Raw genomic sequence first — 13,334 nt, forward strand, 5'->3', positions numbered from 1 at the left:
TGCCAGCCATGTGCCTTCCCAGCTGACAGTAGTGTTCCAGACCCATCAACCTTTCTTGAATTAAGGTGTCTTTCCCTGGCTGCCTTAGTCTGTGCATTTTCATAGTCTTAGAGCTGTAAGCTTGTTCCTGTTTCTGGTATACTGCATTCCAACAGCATTTAACAAATGAATACAGTACTCATTCTATATACTCTTGCTAAAGGTCTTCTTTGGGTATCCATATTCTGCGCAGGTCTTTAGCAGTTTCTTTCAATCTCCACATATGTACAAATGCACCTGGTTGACTTAATTCTTCCCCTTCTCCATACAAAAAATCTATGTATCCAGCTTCTCCTCCTGGTTGCCAGCTGCCATACTGTATATCTCAACCATAATTATTTGCCCCATGTGGTTGCAGTTTTCACAGTTCTGTGCCACTTCTGTGCACCACTCCTATGACCTGCATGACTTCCAGGTTAGATGAAATAGATGAAAGTCTTTCAGGGATACACATGATGGATTGAAATAGACATACAAACAAACTACATCTCTGCAGCCATTGCACTCTGTTCACTCCATATCCACATACAAGGGACCTACAGTGGGAACTCAAATCCCCATCCAAGAGCAATGTCTGTTCCAGGGGAGGGAGTAAGGCCATGGAAAGTAAAAGTGACTTGCAGTTTTCCTATTGATTTTTGATCGACCTTTTTCTTTATTTGGCATTCACTGGTACTTGTATAGCTTTGACTCATTTCCAGAATTCTGAGAATGTGGGGGTGTTATTGTTTTTGCTTGTCTTATCATATTTGTGTGTGTGTGTGGTGGCTTGTACATTGGTAGCATCTTAGGCCATCAACTTGCTCATGTCACTTCACTTTTTTTGCTCTTACAGCAGTCTGGTAGTATAGATACCTTTATCTCCTTTTGCTACTATTTGCAGATATGTTTTCTTCTTTTTATGATTTCATTTTAGCCTATTCTTACCTTTCAATTTAAGTTGAATTTCTTTTTAAAGTTCTGTAGTTGGATCATGGTTTTTCATATATTCAGCCAACATCTTCCACTTGATGGAGAGTTTATTCCTTTACATTGCTGATGAGATAGAATTTTCTTTTACCATTTTGCTCTTTACTTTTTTGCTTTTTTTTGCATGCCATACCTTTTCTGTACCACATTTTTTTCCATTACAGGTTAATTTTGCTTACATGTTATTTTTTTATAGTGAACCGTTTTGAATCCCTCCTCATTTCATTGTATGTAAATCTTTTTGTTTTAATTTGTTTGTGGTCCATGGAGGTTTAAATGTCCAATATGGTCTATGGACATTTAACATTATAAATCTATAAGGATCAATTGGATCCTTATAGCAAGTACAGATCAATAGCAAGTACAGAAGATGCTTCAATGCCCTCCCAAATTTCCCTTAGAGGTTGGACATATCTCAGATTATATCTTCATACACTGAATGCCCCAAACATAGAATTATGACTATATATATATGCATTTGTATTTGAAATCATGTAAGACAATTTCAAACTGTCATTACAAACTGATTATAGAATAGTACTGGCATTTATATTTATTCATGGAGTCACTTTTATTGTGGACATTTATTTTTCATGTGGCTTCAAAGTCCTGTCTGGTGCCCTTATCTTTCCTGTTGCAGGGCTCTCTTTTGTATTTCTTGTAAAGCAGATCCAGGGTTAGTGAACTGCCACAGGTTTTATTTATCTGGGGATGCCTTGATTTCTTCCTCATTTTTGAGAGGCAGTTTTGCAGTGTATAGAATTCTCCATTGGCAGCTATTTTCCCTTAACAACTTCAAATATGTTTCTGACTGCCATTACACATAATTAGTACAATTAATATCTTTGAGCTTTAATTCCAAAGTCAGTGCTTCCTCATGGGTTTATTCTGACACTTTATTTGATTCCTTTGACTTGCCATTTTCCCTGTTTCATTATATGTCTTCTAATGTCTTTGTTGAAATCTGGACATTTGATCATTTTAATGCTTTATCTATTGGAGTGAGGTTCTTTCCATTCCTCAAGTTCTACTCTTTCTATATTGTTTAATTGTAGAAAATGATGATCACCTCTTTGTTTAGAGATTTTCCCAAAATATTTTTACAAATGCTTGATTTTTTTTTGACATGCTTGATCACAGTTTTCTCTGTACCTTTAGCTTCAATCAGGTAATATTATGACAGAAGTTTTCTGTCAGGAGCTGCATGACAGAATCTACAAACAACAAAAAAATGAGCAGAAAAGTCCTCTCTCAGTCTTTGCAGATTGTCTCTGTATTACGGTTCTCCTTTGCATAGCCCACTTTTCATTCAGCATGTGCAAAGCCAATGGTTAAAGCTAAGATCTTCCTACAGCTTTGTTGAACTAACATTATAGTCCTATAAATTATAGGACTTTTATCCAGTCTCTAGACTCATGAACTTCCTTGCAATGTCATGAATGTGGAAAGTCCCTTTATTTGGTGCTGAATAGATTTTGCCTCCCAAGGAAATGACCATGCTAAGACAAATACTGGGTGAGAGGAATGATTTTATTCCATTAAAGAATGTTTGTGGTCCTGGAGATGCAAAAAGAGGGTGTGGTACTTAGGTTCAAGTGTCAACTTGGACAGGTGAAGGTGCCTAGTTCTATTGCTGTCGACATGAGCCAATGGCATGTGAACCTCATATGTTGCTGATTACATCTGCAGTCAGCTAGGAGGCATGCCTGCTTCAATGAATGATGTTTGATTTAAGTGGCTGGTGCTTAAATGAGAGAGGTCAACATAGCACAGCCTAAGCAGCTCAGCATACCTCACCTCAGCATTCGCAGCTAGCCCAGGCCTCTGGAGATGCAGAAAGGAATCTCCCTGGGGAAAGTTGTTGGAACCCAGAGGCCTGGAGAGAAGGCCAGCAGAGTTCACCTTGTGCCTTCTCACATAAGAAAGAAACTCAGTTGAAAGTGAGCTGCCTTTCCTCTGAAGAACTAATGAAATAAATCCCCTTTCATTAAGAACCAATCCACCTCTTGTGTGTGGCATTCCAGCAGCTAGCAAACTAGAACACCAGATGTCCCACATTTCACTCAAGTCATTGCATGCCGCATGACATTGTTCCTTTTTGTAACAGCTCAACCTTCATTCATAAGTATACACCATAATTTGCCAGTGTACCCCTCAGTCAGTGCATCCTTCAACCACCTGCATCTATCAGGTGTCATGCATAGGGTCCAAAGTCCATAGCCAAACAACATTCTCAACTTTAGATAACTTCATTGATCCCAAGAGGGAGAAAACCAATCAACACACCCTCATGAAATAGGAAATCTAAACCTCCTCTTTACTCTTGCCGCCCCCCCCCCCATTATTTACCTCTAATGTTGCTGTGGTAATGCTGATGGTTTTCTTTGGAACATAGCTCATAGCATGCAATAGCAGTTTTCCCTCTGTACCTTGGACTTAGTCACTCTTTGTTCAAGAATCATAACTTTGAAGTAATTCTTGCAAGAACTAATTCATATTACTAATGTGAATCAGTGGGACATGTAGATCTATACAAACCCTTTTAATGATGTTAATATTCAATATGGCAATATTACCTATGGACCCACTAGAGTACCACCTTCACTCCTGTCTATTCACTTACATTGGAGTACAACCCCATTAGCTAACAGTTCACACGATGCTAGCTTCTATGCACCTCTACATCCCCTATATTCCATATTATAAGTCTCTGATTATACCTTTATTCTGATCATGAAAGTGGAATCATGGAGTATCTATTCTTTTGTGTCTGACTTGTTTCACTCAGCATCATGTCCTCAAGACTCATCCATATTTTCACGTGCTTCAGGATGTCATTTTGTCTTTCTGCTGCATAATATTCCAATGTATGCATGTGTGTGTGTATATATATATACCATAGTTCTGATTATAAAAGTGGAATCATACAGTATCTGTCCTTTGTGTCTGGCTAATTTCACTCAGCACTATGTCCTTGTCCTCAAGGCTCATCCATCTTGTCGTGTGCTCCAGGACATCATTTTGTCTTTCTGCTGCATAATATTCCATCGTATGTATATACCACATTTTGTTGATCCTCTCCTCTATTCATGGGCATTTGGTTTGTTTCCATCTTCTGGTGATTGTGAATAATGCTGCTATGAACATTGGTGTGCAAATGTCCATTTGTGTCTTTTCTTTCCTCTCTTCTGGGTATATACCAAGTAGTGCTATTGCTGGGTCATAGGGGAGCTCAATATTTAGTTTCCCAAGGAATTGCAAACAGTCTTCCATAATGGCTATGCAAATATACATTCCCACCAGCAGTGCATAAGTGTTCCAGTTCCTCCACATCTTCTCCAACATTTTTAGTTTAATGGTTGTTTAATAGCAGCCATTCTTATAGGTGTGAGGTGGTATCTCATTGTAGTCTTGACCTGCATTTCCATTATAGCCAGTGAAAATGAGCATCTCCTCATATGCTTTTGAGCCATCTGTATTTGCTTTTTAGAAAAATGCCTGTTCTTATCTTTAGCCTATTATATAGTTGGGTTGTTTTCTCTTTTGTTGTTGAGTTGTATGATTTCTCTGTATATACAGGAAATCAAACCTTTGTCTAATATGTGATTTCCAAATATTTCCTCCCATTGAGTTGGCTGCCTCTTCACCTTTTTTGGCAAAGTCTTTTGAGGTGCAGAAGCATTTGAACTTGAGAAGTTCCATTTATCTATGTTTTCTTTTGTTGCATATGCTTTGGGAGTAAAGTTTAGGAAGCTACCTTCTATTACTAGGTCTTAAAGATGTTTCTCTACATTTTCTTCTACAAGTTGTATGGTGCTAGTTCTTATATTTAGGTGTTTAATCCACAGTGAGTTAATTTTTGTGTAGGGTGTAAGATAGGGATCCTCTTTCATTCTTTTGGCTATTGATGTCCCATTCTTTCATTCCCAATTATTGAAAAGAATATTTTGTCCCAGTTTAGAGGATTTGGAGGCCTTGTGAAAAATCAGTTGACCATAGATTTGATGGTCTACTTCTGCAGTTTTGATTTGATTTCATTGATAAATGCTTTGTCTTTGTGCCAGTACCATGTGTTTTGACTCTTGTGGCTTTATAATAGGTTTTAAAGTCAAGAACTGTTAATCCTGCCACTACATTATCCTTTTTTATGATGCTTTTAGCTATTCAGGTTTTTTTCCCCTCCAGATGAATTTGGTAGTTATCTTTCAAATCTTCAAAGTAGGTTTTTTTTTTTTATTGGTATTGTGTTGAATCTGTAGATCAGTTGGGGATGATTGATATCTTAACTATGTTTAGCCTTTCTATCCATGAGCAGGGAATATTTTTCCACCTGTTTAGGTCTCCTTTGATTTCTTTTAGCTATATTACATAGTTTTCTGTGTACAAGTCCCTTACATCCCTAGTTAGGTTCACTCTTAAGTATTTGATTATTTTAGATGCTATTTTGAATGGAATTTTTCCCTTAACTGACTCCTCAGCTATGTCATTTTTTGTGTATAGAAATGTTACTGATTTTTGCACATTAATTATATATCTCACCACTTTGCTGAATTTGTTGATTAACTCAAGTAACTTTGCTGTAGATTTCTCAGGATCTTCCAAGTATAGCATCATATCATCGGCAAATAATGAAAATTTTACTTCTTTTCCAATTTGGATGCTTTTTGTCCTTTGTTCTGCCTTATTTCTCTAGCTAGAACTTCTAGAACAATGTTGAATAATAGTGGTGACAGTGGGGATCTTTGTCTTATTCACGATCTTAGTGGGAAAGCTTTCCATCTCTGTTCATTGAATATGATGCTGGATATCAGTTTTCCGTATGTTCCCTTTATCAGATTGAGTTAGTTACCTTTGATTCCTATCTTTTGGAGTGTTTTTATCAGAAAAGGAAACTGAATTTTGGTGAATGCTGTTCTAGTTTGCTTGCTGCCAGAATGCAATGTACCAGGAACAGAATAGCTTTTAAAAAGAGGAATTTGATAAGTTGCTAGTTTACAGTTCTAAGGCCAAGAAAATGTCCCAATTAAAACAAGTCTTTAGAAATGTCCAATCTAAGGCATCCAGGGAATGATAGCTTGGTTCAAGAAGGCAAATGAAGTTCAGAATTTCTCTCTCAAGTGGAAAGGCACATGAAGAACATGGTCAGGGTTTCTCTCTCACCTGGAAGGGCACATAGCAAACATGGCATCATCTGCTAGCTTCTTCTCCTAGCTTCCTGTTTCATGAAGCTCCACAGGAGGCGTTTTCCTTCTTCATCTCCAAAGCACTGGCGGATGGAGTCTCTGATTCTCATGGCTATGTCGTTCTTCTCTGTTCTCTCTGAATCTCTTTCATTCTCCAAAATGTTTCTTCTTTTATAGGACTCCAGAACTTATCAGGACCCACCCAAATTAGTGGAGATATGTTATCACCTAGTCCATCTTAACAACCACTCTTGATTAAATCACATCTCCAGGGAGATGATATGATTACAGTTTCAAACATACAATATTGAATAAGGGTTATTCTACCTTAATGAAATGGGATTTTGATTAAAACATGGCTTTACTAGCCATGCATCCTTTCAAATCAGCACAAATGCCTTCTCAGCACCAATTGAGATGAGCATGTGATTTTTCCCTTTCTATTTGTTAATGTGTTGTATTATATTAATTGATTATCTTGTGTTGAACCATCCTTGCATTCCTGGTATAAATCCCACCTGGTCATGGTGTATAATTCCTTTACTGTGTTTTGAATTTGATTTACTAATATTTTATTGAGAATTTTTCCATTTATGTCCATTAGGGATATTGGGCTGTAGTTTTCCTTTCTTATAGCCTCTTTACCTGGTTTTGGTATTAAAATGATATTAGTTTGATAAAATTAGTTAGGTAAAGTTCCTTTGTCCTCAATTTTTTGGAAAAGTTTTAGCAGGATTGTGCTAGTTCTTTTCGGAATGTTTGATAAATACCCCAATGACACCATCAGATCATGGGCTTTTCTTTCTAGAAACATTTTGATGACTGATTGAATCTGTTTACTTGTGATTGGTTTGCTGAGATCTTCTATTTCATCCTGAGTCAGTGAAGCTTATTTGTGTGTCTCCAAGAATTCGTCCATTTCATCTAAGTTGTCTCATTTGTTGCCATATAGTTGTTCATAATATCCTCTTATGATTTCTTTTATTTCTCCAGGGACTGTGGTAGTGCACCTCCTCTCATTTCTGATTTTGTTTATTTCAATCCTCTCTCTTTTTTCTTTGTCTGTCATGCTGGTGGCCCGTCAATTTTATTGATATTCTCAAAGAACCAAATTTTGGTTTTATTGATCCTTTCTATTGTTCTTTTGTTCTCCCATTCATTTATCTCTGCTTTAATCTTTGTTATTTCTCTTATTCTATTTGCTTTGGATTTAGTTTGCTGCTCTTTCCCAAGTTCCCCCAGGTTTGGGGTTAAGTCCTCAATTTTTGCTCCTACTTGTTCCTTACTATAGCATTTTGGGCAATAAATTTCCCTCTCAGCACATTCTTTGCTGCATCCTATAAGGTCTGATAAATTTATTCTCATTTTCCTTCAACTCCATGTAGCTGCTGATTTCTCTAGCAATTTCTTCTTTGACCCGCTGGTTGTTTAAGGTGTGTTATTTAATCTCATATATTTGTGAATATTCTCATTCTTTGGAGGCTATTGCAATTCAGCTTCATCACATTGTGATCAGAGAAATTGCTTTGAATAATTTTAATGTTTTTACATTTATAAAGACCTGTTTTATGCCCCAGCATATGATCTATCATGGAGAAAATTCCATGAGCACTTGAGAAGAATACTTAGCCTTGTGTTTTGGGGTTCAATGACCTGTATATGTCTGTTAGGTCTAATTGGTTTATCAAATTATTTAACTTCTCTTTTTCCTTGTTGATCTTCCTTCTATCCAGTTATTCTATCTATAGAGGAGAGTGGTGTACTGAAGTCTCCTAGTATTATTGTTGAAACATCTCATGTTCCTTTCAGTTTTGCCCATATCTGTCTCATGTACTTTGGGGCTCCTAGATTGGGAGCATAATCATTTATGACTGTTGTATCTTATTGTTGAATTAACACTTTAATTATTGTATATTGTCCTTATGTCTCTTATGATGTCTTTATATTTAAAGTCTATTTTGCCTAATATTAGTATGGCTACTCATGCTTTCTTTTGATTACAACATGTATGGAAAATCTTTTTCCATCATTGCACTTTCAATCTATTTGTATCTTTGTGTCTAAGGTGAGTCTCTTGTAAGCTATATATAGCTGGATTATATTTCTTAACCCACTGTGCCCTTCTGCATATTTTAATTGGTAAATTAAGTCCTTTAACTTTCAACGTGATCACTGAAAAGGTGTTTCTTGAATCCACTATCTTATCTTTTTAATTTTATTTGTCAGGTCTATATATTCTTTTCCCTCTTTCTCTCCATACTCTTTAAATTACCCTTAGTTGTACTCTTTAATTCTGAACCCTCCTCCAGACTCACTCTCCTGTCTTTTTATTTCAGCTGGCAGAACTCCCTTTAGTATTTCTTATAGGGCTGGTTTCTTGTTGACAAATTCTTTCAGAACTTCTTTGCCTGTGAAAACTTTAATCTCCCCTTCAATTTCGAAGGACAATTTGGCTGTGAACAGAGTTCTTGGCTGGAAGTGTTCATCTTTCAGAATCTTGAATATATCATACCACAGCCTTTTCTCCTTCATGGTGCTAGTCGAACCGAATGACCTCAGTCTTATTTTTTTTCCCTTGTATGTAGCAGATTGTTTTTCTCTTTCTGCTCACAAGATTTTCTGTTTCTTTTCAACATTTGCCAGACTGATTAGTATGTGACTTGGGGAAGGCCTATTTGGATTTATTCTGTTTGGACTTCATTCAGCTTCTTTGACCTGTATATTTATGTCCTTTATAAGGGTTTGGGAGTTTCCCCTCATTATATCCTCAAGGACTCTTCTTAGCCTTTTACTCCTCTCTTCTTCTTCTGGGACACCAATAATTATTATATTTGCCTGCTTTGTTTTAACTATCATTTCCCTGGGATCCAATTCAAATTTTTCCATCTTTTTTGCCATTTCCTGTTTTATGTCTTTGAAGTCAGTTATCCTGTTCTCTATATCACATATTCTTTCTTCAGCCTCTTCAAATCTGGCATTGTTTGCCTCTAGTATGTTCTTTATTTGGTCAACAGTGTCTTTAATCTCCATGATTTCTGCTATTTTTAAATTTATTCTTTCAAATTGCTCTTTATGCTCTTCTACAGTCTTCTAGATTTCCTTTATGTCATTTGCCATCCCACTTATTTTATTAAGTAGACTTGCATGAACATCTTTGATTAATTGGTCTAATATCTGTGCCTCCTCTGGTGTTTTAATTTGGTCACTAGACAGGCTATATCTGTCTGCATTGTGATATGTTTAGTGATCTTCTACTGTTTTCATGGCATGTAAATATCTTGATTGATTTACTTTGTGAGTTAATTTCTTTCAGTAGTCTAAGGCCTTGGGTTTTCAGGATGGATGTACAGCACAGAGTAGGGTACAGGGTGGGGCACTCAGTGTGGAGATTTTTTCATGGAAGGTATAGACACAGGCTGGAGGTGTTATGTTGATGTTTGTGAACATGAGTGCCCAGCAACTGGGGAGTATGTAGCTGTACAGGTGCACTGGTTTGTGAGGTGTAACCTTGGTGTGCATTGGTGGAAGCATGGGGCCCTTTGTACCCATACATAGAGCAGTGACAGCAGGTTGGTATTATGCCTTTATGGATTGGGGTAATATATGATCCTGCTGCATAGCTCAGCACTTTCTCATAGCTGGGAATTGTGGTTGAGGGCAGTGTGCATGTGCAGTTCTAGAACTGCTGTAAATTGAGGTTTCCAGAGCTGAATGACATGACTGAGGGCCTGTGCACATGTGTGGGTCTATGAGTGCTGTAAACTGATCCACTGAGCTCAAGGATGGCCGGTAAGCCTATGTGACAATATGGGCAGGGAGACGAAATTAGCCTGTGTATTGAGGTTAGTGCCTGTTCTAGTTTGCTAGCTGCTGGAATGCAATACACCAAAAGTGAACTGGCTTTCAAAAACAGGAATTTAATAAGTTGCTGGCTTACAGTTCTGAGATTGAGAAAATGTCCCAATTAAAACAAGTCTATAGAAATGTGTCCAATCAAAGTCATCCATCCAGGGAAAGACACCTTGGTTCAAGAAGGTGGATGAAGTTCAGGGTTTCTCTCTAAAGTGGAAGGACACATGGTGAACACAGTCAGAGTTCCTTATCTGCTAGCTTCTTCTCCTGGCTTCCTGTTTCATGAAGTTCCCAAGAAGCATTTTTCTTCTTCATCTCCAAGGGACGCTGGCTAGTGGACTCAACTTCGTGGTGCAGGAGCATTTTTGGCTCTCTCCAAATCTCCCATTCTACAAAAGGTTTCCTCTTTCGTAGGACTCCAATAAACCAATCAAGACCCACCCAAATGGGTGAAGACATGTCATCACCTAATCCAGCTTAACAACCACTCTTGACTAAATCACATCATCCAGGGAGATGATCTGAGTAGTGTCAAACATACAGTATTGAATAGGAATTATTTTGCCTTTATGAAATGGGATTTAGATTAAAACATGGCTTTTCTAGGGGACATACATCCTTTCAAACCAGCACAGTGTCTGCAGCCTTTAGGCACTGAGAACACTTTGCAGAAAACACAGAGGGGGGAGGTAATGCTCAGGAGGGGTGTAGGAGAGATCGATTGGTCTGCACTTTGGTTAGGGGTGGGGAGCAGTTATGTACACTGTGAGTGGTGGGATGGGGGCATTTGGAGCATGGGGAATGAGAGTGGGTAATGGGGTTCACATGTGTGGGGTTCTGGGTGTGTCATCAGTCACAGGGCTGCACTGGTGAGGGTAGTGCTCCCAGGGAACATGGCTTGATTTACTTTCTGGTCCTCAGCTCTCATACAGGCACTCACGCAGGCTCCACACCTCCTTTCCAAGCTCCAGCTTTCTGCCTCTCAGTTCTTCGGCTTCTGCAACTAGGGCCATCCTATGTGGTGCATAGGCTCTCCCAAGTCAGCCACACTCCCGAATCATCACCTCAGTCACCCTCCTGTCTCTTCTCTAACTTTTCCATGGAGCAAGGCTGATCCCAAGCTACTGTATGTGACCATCTTCCTGGAAGTCCTGTGATTTATTTTTGCAATTTTTTGGTAATTTTCTTTGTGTAGGTCTTTTGTATCCCTTAGTTAGAGTTATTCTTAAATATTTTATTCTTTTGTTTGTAATTATAAATGTAATTTTTTCTTTATTTTCTCTTCAAATTGCTCATTACCAGCATATAGAAAAAGTACAGATTTTTGGGCTTTGATCTATCCTGCCACTTTCCTGTACTCATTTATTAGCTCTAGTAGTTACGTTGTGGATTTTGGGGGGTTTTTGATGTATAATATCATATCATCCGCAAACAATGCAAATTTTACTTCTTCCTTTCCAATTTTGATGACCTTTATTTCTTTCTCTTGTCTAATTGCTCTGGCTAGAACTTCCTGTACATCGTTGAATAACAATGGTGACACTGGACATCCTTGTTTTCTTCCTAATCTTACAGAGGAAGCTCTCAGTCTTTTCCCATTAAGGATGATGCTAGCTGTGGGTTTTTCATTTATTCCCTTTATTGTGTTGAGGATATTCCCTTTTATTCCTATCCTTTTAAGTGTTTTCATCAAGAAAGGCTGTTGAATTTTGTCAAATGTTTTTGTGCATCAATTGAGATGAACATGTGGTTTCTCTGCTTTGTTTTGTTGATATGGTGTATTACAGTAATTGTTTTTCCTATGCTGGCTGATCCTTGCATACCTGGAATAAATTCCACTAGGTCATGTTGTGTAATTCTTTTAGTGTACTGCTGGATTCAAGTTGCAAGAATTTTGTTGAGGATTTTTGTATTTATATTCATTAGAGAGCTTGGTCTGTAATGTTCTTTTCTCATAGTATCTTTGTCTGGCTTTGGTATGGGGGTGATGTTGGATTCATAGAACGAGTTGGGTAGTCTATCGTCCTCTTCAAATTTTTTTGAAGAGTTTGAGTAGAATTGGCCTAATTCTTTCTTGAATGTTTGGTAGAATTCACATCTCAAGCCGTCTGGTCCTAGACTTTTCTTTTCTGGGAGCTTCATGATGACTGATTCAATTTCTTTACTTTTGATTGGTTTGTTGAGGTCGTCTATTTCTTCGTAAGTCAGTGTTGGTTGTTCATGTCTTTCCAGAAAGTTGTCCATTTCATCTATGTTGTCTAGTTTATTAGCATAAAGTTGCTTAAAGTATCCTTTCATTGCCTCCTTTATTTCTGCAGTGTCAGTGGTTATATCCCCTCTTCCATTTCTGATTTTATTTTTATCCTCTCTCTTTTTCTTTTTGTCAACCTTGGTAAGGGCCCATCAGTTTTATTGATTTTCAAAGAAGCAACTTCTGGTTTTGCTGATTTTCTCAACTGTTTTCAATTTGATTTATTTCTGCTCTAATCGTCATTATTTCTTTCCCTTTGCTTGGTTTGGGGTTAGTTTGCTGTTCTTTTTATAGTTCTTCCAAGTGAGCAGTTAATTCCTTGATTTGTTCTCTTCCTTCTCCTCCTCCTTCTCCTCCTCCTTCTTTTTTGGCATTGGCAGGCACCAGGAATGATCCCGGGTATCCGGCATGAAGACCAGAACTCTACCACTCTGCCACCATTGCCTATCCTCCTCTTTTTTTGATATAGGCATTTAAGACAATAAATTTTCTTCTTAGCACTGCCTTTACTGTGTCCCATACATTTTGATATGAGTCTCCTGTAGACAGAATATAGATGGGTCCTGTTTTAAAATCCTTTCTGCCAGGCTATATCTTTTGTTTGGGGAGTATAATCCGTTAATATTTAGTGTTATTACTGTAAAAGCACTATTTTCTTCTTCTATTTTGCTTTTTAGATTTTGTATGTGTTATCTAATTCTTTTCTCCTTTTTACCTTCACTGATATTCTTCATTTCCATATTCTCTCCTCACCTCTCTCCCCTGTCTTTTACAATCTGCCTCTAGTGCTCCCTTTTTATTGTTTGCAGAGCCAGTCTCTTGAACACATATTCTACTGGTGATTTTTTTTTTTTTTGGCCTGAAAATGTTTTAATTTCCTCCTCATTTTTGAAGGACAATTTTGTTGGGTATAGAATTTTTGGTTGGCCGTTTTTCTCTTTTAGGGTCTTAAATATATCATACCATTGTTTTCTTACCCTCAAGGTTTCTACTGAGAAATCTATCCATAGTCCTATCAGGCTTCCCTTGTATGTGATGGA

The sequence above is a fragment of the Tamandua tetradactyla genome, chromosome 17, assembly GCF_023851605.1.
Source record: "Tamandua tetradactyla isolate mTamTet1 chromosome 17, mTamTet1.pri, whole genome shotgun sequence".
NCBI lineage: Eukaryota > Metazoa > Chordata > Mammalia > Pilosa > Myrmecophagidae > Tamandua > Tamandua tetradactyla.